This window comes from Neophocaena asiaeorientalis, unplaced genomic scaffold, assembly GCF_003031525.2.
Source record: "Neophocaena asiaeorientalis asiaeorientalis breed wild unplaced genomic scaffold, Neophocaena_asiaeorientalis_V1.1 scaffold39, whole genome shotgun sequence".
NCBI classification, from domain to species: domain Eukaryota; kingdom Metazoa; phylum Chordata; class Mammalia; order Artiodactyla; family Phocoenidae; genus Neophocaena; species Neophocaena asiaeorientalis.
The window spans coordinates 1,339,909-1,351,865 of record NW_020175670.1 but is presented as its reverse complement, the minus strand read 5'-3'; positions in this window follow the sequence as shown (position 1 = coordinate 1,351,865).

The window sequence follows — 11,957 nt, the reverse complement described above, 5'->3', positions numbered from 1 at the left end:
GCCTAAGAATAATAATTGCAATCACATAAAAAGTGAAAACACATGCAGCTGTGATCTGCTTCCTTAGAAGCTTAGCAAGACAAATCCCATTTATCTTGACTTTCAGTCTACAATTGTTATACCATAAATAACTTCTCTTTCTTTGTACATTAGCTTTAAATATGCATATCCAATTCATCCCATTATTCTTAACCTGCATGAACAGCTGGATTCATTACAAGAACAGAACTTTCTCTTTCTTCCACCCAGAATGAGATGAGAGAATAATTTTAAACATTTACAACAAGATTTGAATGAAATGGCAAATAGGCAGGATGCAGATGCCTTTCCGGGCTTTCTGTTCCAGCAGCTACTTGTTTTCCAGTCAGCAGAGTGCTGTGCTCTTCTTAATGAAACCCAAGTGTTCTGTATTGCTTGCCCTATAATTTTCTGGACTGAGTGAGCTGTTGTCTGTGCCAAGAAAGAACTACACACTTCATTATCTTTTCAATAGACCTGAAAATTATTTGTTTAAAAATATTTCCCACTGTCATTTTTAGAGGTGTTTGCAAGAGTGATTGTTATAGAGGTCCCAGTAATTATAATTTAAGAGTTGCTTCATATTTATTCTCTCCTATATTTCAATAAGAAACAACGTGAGATTTAAAAATCACCTGTCTTCCATGGCTTTGTTTCTTTTCCCAAGAGTTGTCCGTTCTTTATTCATCAATATTTTGATTCACAAACTACTCCCTTCTCATGAATTCATTATTCCCTTTTCATTCTCATGAGAGCACTTCACAGTACATCTTCTAAGGGACAGATTGTACCATGCCCTTGATTTCTCTCTTCACTACCCACAAAATCATCACATAACAGTGCTGGAAATTTATCTTGTATGTACAGCATTTCATTGTTGATGTTTTTTGAGCTTTTTTCCCCACATTTTCCCAGTGTACTTTTCTAAGGTACTTCATAACTCAATTCTACAAACACGTCTACCATTTCAAGAGTTTTATAGAAATTCAACCATGGTCTGGGCTAGTTTTAAAAAAACTAGCCCAGAGCTCCCAATTCCCTCTTTATTCTAGATCTACATAACTGCTAATGACAAAGCCAATTTGAAATACTATTGATTCCTGACATTGTCATATTTTAATATCCAGTACATTACTTTTTTTTCACCAGATAGATTCCACTTCCTGCTATTATCCTTTCTTTCCTAGTCTTTCCACACAGTGGCAGATAAAAGTTCTTGTCCCTGCCTTAAAGAATTGGCATACATCATCTCAAATCACTTTCTTTTTTATACCAGTTTACATTAAAGAGCTCAAAGGCAATGCCAAACTCACCCATCTGCATTAGGAGTAGCAGGAAGGCATCAGGAAATGAGTAGAGATGTAAGTGAAATCCTTTTTCTGCTGCTTAACAGCTTTTAATTAAAAAAAAGACCTATTTGCATGTAATTGTGATTTTTTTTTGGTCTGTTTTGCGGTACGTGGGCCTCTCACTGTTGTGGCCTCCTGTTGCGGAGCACAGGCTCTGGACACGCAGGCTCAGCGGCCATGGCTCACGGGCCCAGCCACTCCGCGGCATGTGGGATCCTCCCGGACCGGGGCGCGAACCCACATCCCCTGCATCGTCAGGCAGACTCTCAACCACTGCGCCACCAAGGAAGCCCCTGTGAGTTTTTTAATGTCATGTTTTATTTGGAGCAGACTTTATACTATATTAAAAATTAATGCTTTATCAAGAATTCGGTGGAATGGTTCTCAACAGCTACTCTACTATCTTCTGAGCATCTTCATTTTCAGACTCACCTGCAGCTAGAGTTCTAGATTTGATTTAGATTCAGACAAACAGATAAACTCACACAAGAATTGAAAAGTGAAAAACAAAAGAATGAAAGGCATCTTCTGGCTCTGCTCTTTACTCCAGTGAAGCACAGTCTAGGAGATGTGGAGTTTTCTACAGTAATATTAGCAGTAGTCCCACTCTTCCATCTCCACAGGACTTGAAAGCAGGGCACAGGTATTTTCCTGATAATGATAATGATAGTGGTAATTAATGATAATGGCAGTTACTTGGTTATGATGGTTGATTGTGGCAGTGGTGTTAGTTCTGGCACTGGTAACTCTCTGATTATACAAGAGGTAACAACTCCCTTGACAGCTGTTCTGCAGCACATATTTGAGAGAATTTCCTAACCTAGAGCTTCTTTCTGCAGTCTTCCAATGAGTCTCTATACAATTCATATGCTATAAGAAATCCATTCTTGTTTTCTTTGGTCTGCATCTTAATGATGATTTTTAAAATAACTGATGGCAAGATTGTTTGAAAGTAATAGATTCTTAAGAGAATGAAAATTGGAATTGATTAGATGACCTGGTTTAGTTTTAAGTTGGCAATGTTTCTACTAACATGAGATGGGCTATGGGTAGTCTATGACATGCAATGTTAAATGGGTTACTTGAATTATGAGAGATAGTATATGAGATTGGTTGAGGTCATAGACTTTAGAGATTTATGGCTTATGATTGAATTCAGGTTCTACCATACAATTAGCCATGTGGTCTTTGGCAAGTTATTTAATTTATCTGCATCAATTTCCTCATCTGTATGATAGTACTAACTTAAAACTTTGTATGAAGATTATACATATATATATCTATCTAAAGTGCCTAGAAAGATGTCTGAAAGGGAGTGCTTTTTTGTTATTTGTAAGTATTATCGTTACTATCATTTTTGGTAGTTGTTATTTGTCAAGAACTGTGACGTCTAAGATTATACCCTACATGTAATCTAACAAGTTAGCCAGCCAGGTTTTCTGAATACTGGCAGGGGACCTGAGATTCCTGGTCAGAGACAGCTTTTTTACTCAAAGCAATAGCAATAGCCAGCATATCATGATGTTTGCATATATTTCTTGAGCCCTAGTTCCTACAGAACAACAAAAAGAGTTTCAAAAAACACCTGCTCGATGGGTTACATTATAAGAGAGGAACTTCAAGCTTAGAGAACCTGAATTTTTTATAATGGGCAATAAAACTACCTGACTTATGCCTCAGTGAAAGACATTATCATTATCATACTGGATTGTAAACAACTAGACTTTGCTGCTGTCTTTATCTTCCAAGGCTGTTTGTTATACAAATGTATTTGAAAAGAGTCTGGGACAAAGGCAGCCAGTGCCTTTGCTGATGAGATGTACAGAAATTTGAGCAACTCATGGAGAATTGTTTCAAAAAGATCTACCTCTTATTCCTACACTATCTTGGCTTCTGGTGAATTTTTCCATGAGTATATGCCACTTTATTGATTCTTCTGGTAAATCTGACTGATCGAGGCTTGGATTATATCTGTTCAGCTTGTCTCGTACATCATTTAACTAGGGCTATCATCAATTCCTACTCCAAGACGGAGGATGAAACAAACTGCACTATTGACCATAACCATGGTCTCCGAGGTTCTCACACATATCCAGCTGAACAAATCCCATAAAACACCAAGGCCTAACTTAAGAAGCCAGGAATTTTTCTCTGTAAATCTTTGTACTAACGTTTCCCCTTGTCCTGAGCCATTAATCTATGTAAAACAGAGTGTATTAACAATCACAGACAATGGCCTAGCCCTCAAGGAGGAAATCTAGGATGGTTCTATCATTCCTAACATCTCTGGCCAGTGAGTTAAAGATTATCTGAATGTCTTCATGGGTCAAGGCAGTGTCATTTACCATTTCAGATAAATTTAGGAAAAAAATTTCCTACCACCCTTTCTGATTGTATGACTCCCATTATAGGGATAAACTGTCCTCAGGATATCTATAAATAATGAGTCAGTTATCCCTGCAGGAAGTCCCCCTGAATAATCAAGGATAACCTTATTTTGGAAAGAGCTCTATAATCTGAGGGCTAAATGATCTACTGGCAATGGTTCCTTAAATACTTGAAAGTCTCTAAAAATGCAATTCACCATGTTTCAAGCAGGAAAGGAAGTTAGTGTCTGGTTTCCATGCAAGAATTACAGTCCTGAAGCACATTTGTTCCCTTTGAAAAGAAAGTGTTATTTGCAATTATCAGGGCCCTCCAACTGGGACCTATATAAATTGAGGGGCACAGGTTGCAATGTTTCCACTGTGGCTGAGAAGAGGAAAAACATGAAATTGTTAGAGGAGGAGAAAAGATATAATTATGAAACATAGCTTCATCATCAGTTGGAAAACAATGGACAGAAGTGTTTACTCATCATTTCTCCCTTGCCCTATTATATATGGACTTTTTTGCTTTTTTTCTCTTCCTTTTGTCCATACTTCACATAGCCTATGGTTATAGGCATAGGCTTTATGTCACCATAGAATGTCAACACAGAATTGTGATTATACTAATGAATATTGAGACTGAACACCTCCCAGAGAAAGATTCTATGACTGCTAGAATTTGTTTTTGTTTTTTTTTCCCTTTTGGAGAATTGCTGAAAATATTTTTACTGTTCAGTGATGGTTTAATTATGTTTAATATTAGCTTATTGTTATTTCTGTTGTGGGATTTTTTTTTTTTTGGTAAATTTAAGTATGGAAAGAAGGGTACTTGTGGAAATAGAGTAGTCAAATGGGTAAACTGACAGTAGGGTGATTTCCTATATTTTGGAAGTTTGAAAGATAAATATTATATAATTCAATTTCTGGCTGATTTATGTTTGACCAATCAGATGCTATTCTGTGAGATTTGAAGACCGATGCAATCTGAAGACTGTGCTTCGGTTGTTTCAGCTGTTTCTGCTGGTAAGGGTGGTAATGGCAGTTGATTTTACTTTGGCAGCGTTAGCAGATACTCCAGTCACTAACCTCATAGATATTAAGAAGAAGGACACAGCATGAATCTTCCATTAAAGACTGTATGTGGCACAATGTGGTTAGGGACCGAGGAACATCATACTAGCTTCCTGATTGGGGGGGTCTTCTTTTTTTAACATCTTTATTGGAGTATAATTGCTTAAAAATGGTGTGTTAGTTTCTTCTTTATAACAAAGTGAATCAACTATACATATATCCTCGTATCTCCTCCCTCTTGCGTCTCCCTCCCACCCTCCCTATCCCACCCCTTTAGGTGGTCACAAAGCACTGGGCTGATCTCCCTGTGCTATGCAGCTGCTTCCCACTAGCTATCTATTTTACATTTGGTAGTGTATATATGTCCATGTGGTTGTGGTGTTACAGATCTTGGACCAGTCATTCCTTAATTATAGAAGAGAACAGCCTTGCTGGCCTGGTCCACAGTGAAGATATTTTCCTGTAAATTCATCCCATATTCTATTTTACTAACCTTCCTAACAATTCTGTAGGTTCTCTTTAAAACTCTGTAATAAATTATTTCCTGCTTAACATGGGTATAGTGGGCTGTTTTCTGCAACTGAAATCTGATTGATATAGTACCATAGGTTTACTCTATAAAAATAATTATTTTTTATGAAGTAGACAGCTTTAATGCCCTATAAATTGTGAGCACAACTCATATAAGATAAATTCCTTCAAGTTCCTGTATATTTTCTTCTAAAGTAATCTGTAGTCATTCTAATTCCTTCGGACCTAAAATCAAAATCAATCCGTTTACATTTGACTGCTTTGAGTTACTGTATTATGCAGGCACTGGATTTTTTTTTAATAGTTTCTTATTTCAGAAGTATGCACAATGTTTCCAGAGACACTTGCAGCTTTTCCATAAGTAGTTAATTACAAAGAATTTTTTTAATAACAAATACTAATACGATGGCCACAGCTGCATCTTGATGTATGCAATCTTAAGATGTTTTCTAGGCACTTATCTCTTTAATAAGGTGATTCTGTTTTATTATTCAGTTGAATAATAGAAGATACAATTATCACGGACAATGATGGAAGATTGAATATTGTCACCACATTATCAAGATGAGGTCATTCCCCTTTGAGCTTTCAAGTAAAATTTGGCTGAAATCAATTGCCAGATTTTCTTTTTAGAAACTCATTCAGTCAGGAAATCTGTTATACGTGTATTGAGCATTTAGTGTATACAGAGAACTGAAGTCTGCAATAGAGCACAGGAAAAGCAATTACCAGAACATTATTTTGAAATGGGGACACTCACTTGCCCATGTTGTTTTATATGACTGAGACCACATGCAGAAAATTAATCAAACAGAACCTCAGGGGTAGGATCTGAAGACATCTACTCGACTCAGATTCCTGGGGTTCCTTCCCTACTGCTCTGCCACAGAGCATGGAGTTTCATCCTGGAACTTCCCAGTGGATTAACACGTGATTTTTGTAAGGTCTTACTAAATATCTAAGTAACTTATACTCATATTAATTCCTTTCAAGGCAAGATAATTATAGAATTTAATGAAAAGACTATGGAATTTGAAATTCAAAATATTATAAATATGGTTTTAGGAAAGTTATTTAGCCTTAGCCCAAAAGAAATTATCCAGAATGCAGCACAGAGAGTTAAAGGCATGGAAAACATAAAAGGGAGGCTAAAGAACATGGAGGATAAAGTGGGAAAATCTAACATATGTCTAATGGACGCTCCAGAACAAGAGGGGGAAGAGAATAGAAGAGAAAGAATGTTATTTAAAGAGAGAATGATTGAAAAGTTTTCAGCACTGATAAAAGAAACAATCCACAGATTTGACAAATCTCACTGAATTTCAGTCAATGCTGTGAAGAAGACGGGCATAATCCCCATAAGTAAGAATATTATAGACTAAAGGGGAAAACAAATATTGAGTAATCCTGGGTCACATAGGAGCCCAGTGATGAGCACAGCACATGCAATCAGGTACAGGTTTTCCACAAAGGTGACTCGGATTTTCATTCAGAGTCTAGGTCAGTGGGAAGGATGTGGAAATAGTACTAGCTTCACTAGATAAAGAGTTGGGTATGAAACAGGACTTCTCTTCTCCAGTGCAGTGCCTATTAGTGGGATAGCTGAGAAAGGCAAACAAGAAATGATGTGGAGCCTAATTTTGCTCAATATAGGTTTACAAAGTGTTATCAAAGTTTGTCTATGCTTTGCTTAAATCAAATAATAAATTATTATCTAGTGTTCAGTTCTATTGTTATTACAAAATTAGCTATAACTCCCTCAAATTTGAAGTACTGAAGTTCAATATTATAGAAATTATAATAATGTATGTTCAATAACAAGTCATTAATAGTGACATCCTGTATAAATAGAACTTCATTCTTTTGTGCAGAAAGTGAAATTATAAAATCATTCTTTCAGAAATTAGTACTGTACTACCTTGAAATACACTAATCAAATAAATTAAGCTTATATTAAACATGTAGGATGTGATCACTATTCCTGTATCAAAATTTCTTATATGGTATAAAAAGCACCCTAATTATAATCTTTGAACAAAGAAGCAGTAATATACCAAATACACATTTAGCTGTAAAATTTATATTAAGGGTAAATGGCAAGTCCTAGTTTGTGGAAACAGGGAAGACCAAGTCGTCAAATCTTGATTGCTACTTATCTTTTCTCAAATTCCAACTTTATTTCATTTTTGTCTATTATACCTATTACTACTGTTACCCAGCATGCATTATGAGCATAACGGGTAATGAAGATAGGAAGATATTCTAGTTCCATTCTTGGTCATCAACAGGGACTTGATTTCCATCATTTATAACACGTGTTCCAATTCCACATCAGTTCTGCTCTTCTCTTCACCCTTTTGTTTTGATCTTGTTCCTACAGTTTTGAATCTGTTGATTGTTTGTAACTGTCCTGGAATATTATTTGCCAGAATAATTTCTGTTTGACATTAATCCTCAGTCTCCTTCCAGTCCTGGATCATTTAAGATAGGAAACAGAGAAAGTAGAACTTCTAACCCCATAGAACATCCTTTGGAACCTCAGTTCCTCCATTTCTGAATCTGTTAGAGCAAAGGTGATGTAAAAATTGTCTTATATTTGGAATCTAAAAAAAATAAAATAAAAAATTTAAAACTGAACTTATGGTAATAGAGAATAGAATAGGGGTTACCAGAGGCTGGGACATGGTGGAAAAGGGGAGGTGAGACAAATAAGAGTGATGGTTGCCAGGGGTGAGGGGCAAGGAGTCATGGGGAGTTATTGTTTAATGGATCCAGAATTTCAGTTTTGCAAGATGAAAGGAGTTCTGGAGATGGATGGTGGTGACGACTGCACAACAGTGTGGATATACTTATTACCACTCAACTGTACACTTAAAAGTGGTTAAGATAGCAAATTATATGTTATGTATATTTGACGACAAAAAACGAGGAAAACACGGACACTTATGGAATATTCCTCTCCTACATCTTGTGATAAAGACATACTTTGTTTTCACTTTTCTAATAAGAGGCACTTTTTCTATCAGAATATAAATTCTAATAAATTCCTTCGGTGATAAAAAAAAAAACATTTTGTCCTCTAGGAGGACCCAACTTGTCAGTCATGACACATTTACCTGAGCCGCCAATCAAATTACCTCCATACTTATTGAGACACTGTGCTGATGAGGCAATTGCGAATGTAGTAAAGTAGATGGCCTGTCAGCTCAGTGTAAACTAGACATGAGTAACTTTGATGATAAAGATGTATATAGCAAAATATATGAAATACATGTGCTCTTTGGGCTTCTACATGTTAGTTTGTCTTTTTATGTTATATACACTATACAGACCTATAAATACTAACAGTTCAATTATAAATTATATCATCCTTTAGTCGTTGAATTCTATCAAGTGGAAAATACAGTCACTTACATGAGTATTGAGTGTGATACTCTTTTTTCCCCTCTTTTTTATATATTTTTAAATTTTATTTTCATTTTTGGAGATTTTCAAAGTAAAAAAAAAACTTGCTTAAATGTAATAGCCAATGTTTTGAGGTATATGCTGAAGCTTTGCCTCTCTTCAATGGGCACAGCCTCTCTTCCTGCAGAGAGGTGGGCCCAGCAACTGTGCTTATTATCTTTTTTACTCTTGATCATATAACTGATTGAATGAAACTGATCCTATCAAATTATTTTACTCAAGAATTTGAATTAAACTGCATAGGCAGTGAGTCTTGTTACTCCAGCACATTGGTAAAATCCAAAAGCCAGTCCTAACTTCCCTGAGTTCAGGGGCTTTATTGCTCACTATGGGACATCTTATATCCTTTCCCTGAGTTCCTTTTGTGCTCAGACTAGTTGGAAGTTGCTCATGTTCTTAGTCAAAGAAATTGTGGCTAAGATACTGACTGTCAGTAAGCAAGATACGATTTTCAGTAAAATACTCTATCTTAACTTTGAAACTACCTTAACTTACCTAAAAAAAGTTCAATATAATTACTGGATAGGATACCAGAAAATGAAAAAGAGGAATGCAATGATCAGTATGAGGTAAAGTTTTTAAAAATTAGAGAATTATAAACATGTTTCTCCTCTGGTACAGATTCAGTTGTCTGGAATGGATTGGACTTTGAGAGAAGCCTTAGGGTGACCCTATACACACTCATTGTGAAATCTTCCTGTAAGCTGGTTTAGGGGACAGGCATAATGACTTTAAAATATTGATAAACTCTTTCATTTTTCTATTTATCTGGCATTCCATGTGTATTTTAGTTAGAAAGTAAAACTAGCTTTCAAACAGTAAGTTCAAGAGCAATTCAAAACTGATATGCTTCAATTATTAGTTTACATTTTTTCATTATTCTACATCTTAAGACATGATTTAGAAATTCTCCATAAGATTATTTTTATTGATTCATGGAAGAAATGTTATAACATTTCAAGCCACTTATGGAATAAGCTGTTCCACAGGAGTGAATTTTCCAGGTAAATGAACCCTAAGTAATTAAGCTCCAATTTTTAATTAAATTTTAAAAATACCCATTTCCCTGATTTCTTAAACCAGAACACTGGATATAATTCAACATTTTCTCAAGAGGCAATTGAGGGATTTAGTGCTATTTTTACTACTTGCATCTGGCTTCCCATTTTTCTAGTTTTCTATCTGTATCTGAGAACTTCCAAGAGTTAATATTGGCCCAAGAATATAAAACCTTTTCCATTTGGCAGTGCAACAGTCTTCAAGAATTACCATTTTTGAGTCTTACTGCTTTCTCAGCAGTTTCCTTGGTTTTACAATTTAAAGATGAGGCAAAACTTCTAATGCCGTAGAAAACCATTTGAAACCTCCATTCCTCCCTTTCTGAATTCTTCAGAGCAAAGATGACATAAATGCTTCCATTTATAGAATGCTTTCATTTACATGAATTTGACAAAGCCTGGACTATAAATTGATATTGGGGAAACTAGCTGAATGGTGCTGAAGAATGTGGCTTTGTGGCTATAATTTAACTGAGATGTGAATTTGAAGTGATAAATATTCACCTCATTATTTAAGTGGAATATACTTCCCTCCAGGCAAATAGTTTAAAAAATGTTAGAATACATAATTTTTTAAATATTTGATTAAAAAGTGTAGGCTGAAAATGACAATTAGAGTGTACCTTTTTAATACATATACTCACATTGTTCATAATTAATTGCAGGTCTATAGGGTAAAAATTAAGAGTAAGAGTAATTTTAATTAATTGATTAAATAGTAAAATTTCAAGAATGCATACTTTATTACATAAATTTGATAGCTTCACTTAAATTCACTATATTTTGTAAAAAACTAATTTGTTACATTCATTTAATTTTATGTTTGTTTCTTTTTTTCTTTACTAAGACTAAACTATAGACTAAACTAAGAGCTATAGGAAAAGCAAGCAGAAGTCTCCAAGAAAGAAACAGATTAGATAGAGTCCATGATAGGTTTATAAAATGAAAACATGTTGACACATGGCTGTAGAGTAGAATTATTGGGGGAGTTTAAAAAATTTCTCATAACCCCTCCTCTCTCAAGATTCTGACTAGGGTAGGCCGCATGTTTTTTTTCTTTTTTTTTGGATGAATGTTTTTGTAAAGTCCTTAGGTAATTATAAACTGTGGCTAGGGTTGAAAAATACTATATGAGAACTTACCATGTTGATAAAAAATTGCCTTGTTATTATACCTTTTTGACATCCAAAAGCATTTAATTTCAGTGATATTAGCAATAATAGCAAAGGAACTCATGTCAACTATATTGCGTTAAGTTAAGAGAATAGATCCAACGAGAAAACTGCAAGATTTCTGCTTAATAAATAGAACGATGAACTTGAGTCTATCTAAAAAAAAGAAAATCTTGTTTATTTTATTTAGAAGTTCATGTAAATGTGACACTTTTTATGATAGAAGGGAGCTAATTTTCTGGGTGAACTTTTATATTTTCCATAGCACCACTTTCTTAAAGTGTTAAAGAGATCAACATTATCAATTTGTGATACCCCCCTAAAATTTCAGGGTAGGTTTGGACTTTTCCTCTCACCCTATAACCTTTTTATTTTAAAAAGAAATTTAAGAAACCAATAAAATTTAAAATCACTATTACAAAATATTAGTGTTATATCCCAATATAAAAAAAGTCACATTTACAATAAATTCAATTCTTGTAAGCAAACATGTAATGAATGATTAGAGTATAAAAAACACAATTTTCAGATGAAATATATTTAAATTAATTTTAATAAGTACAAAAAGATAATGGTTAGCATTAATCTGCCTGTGATTAATTAAGAATGTTTAAACAGCAAGCATACTGACACATTCAATAAGGGTCAAGTTATCTTACATACATAAAAAATGACTTTTCCCAATTACAGCAAGGTCACAAATTACAAATATAATTAGCTTCAGGATGATTTTTTCAAACAAGAAAACTTACCATACAAGCGTACTGTCACCCTGAAAATTTAAAATTAATGAATACTCAAAGTTTAGTTTTGGAGCTTTATCATGCATTATCTATGCATGTGATTGTATTATTAAAGTGTAGCAAGAGGAAAACATTCCTTTCCTTTTTGTTTTTACTTTTCCAATTTAGCAACAAGTATGAA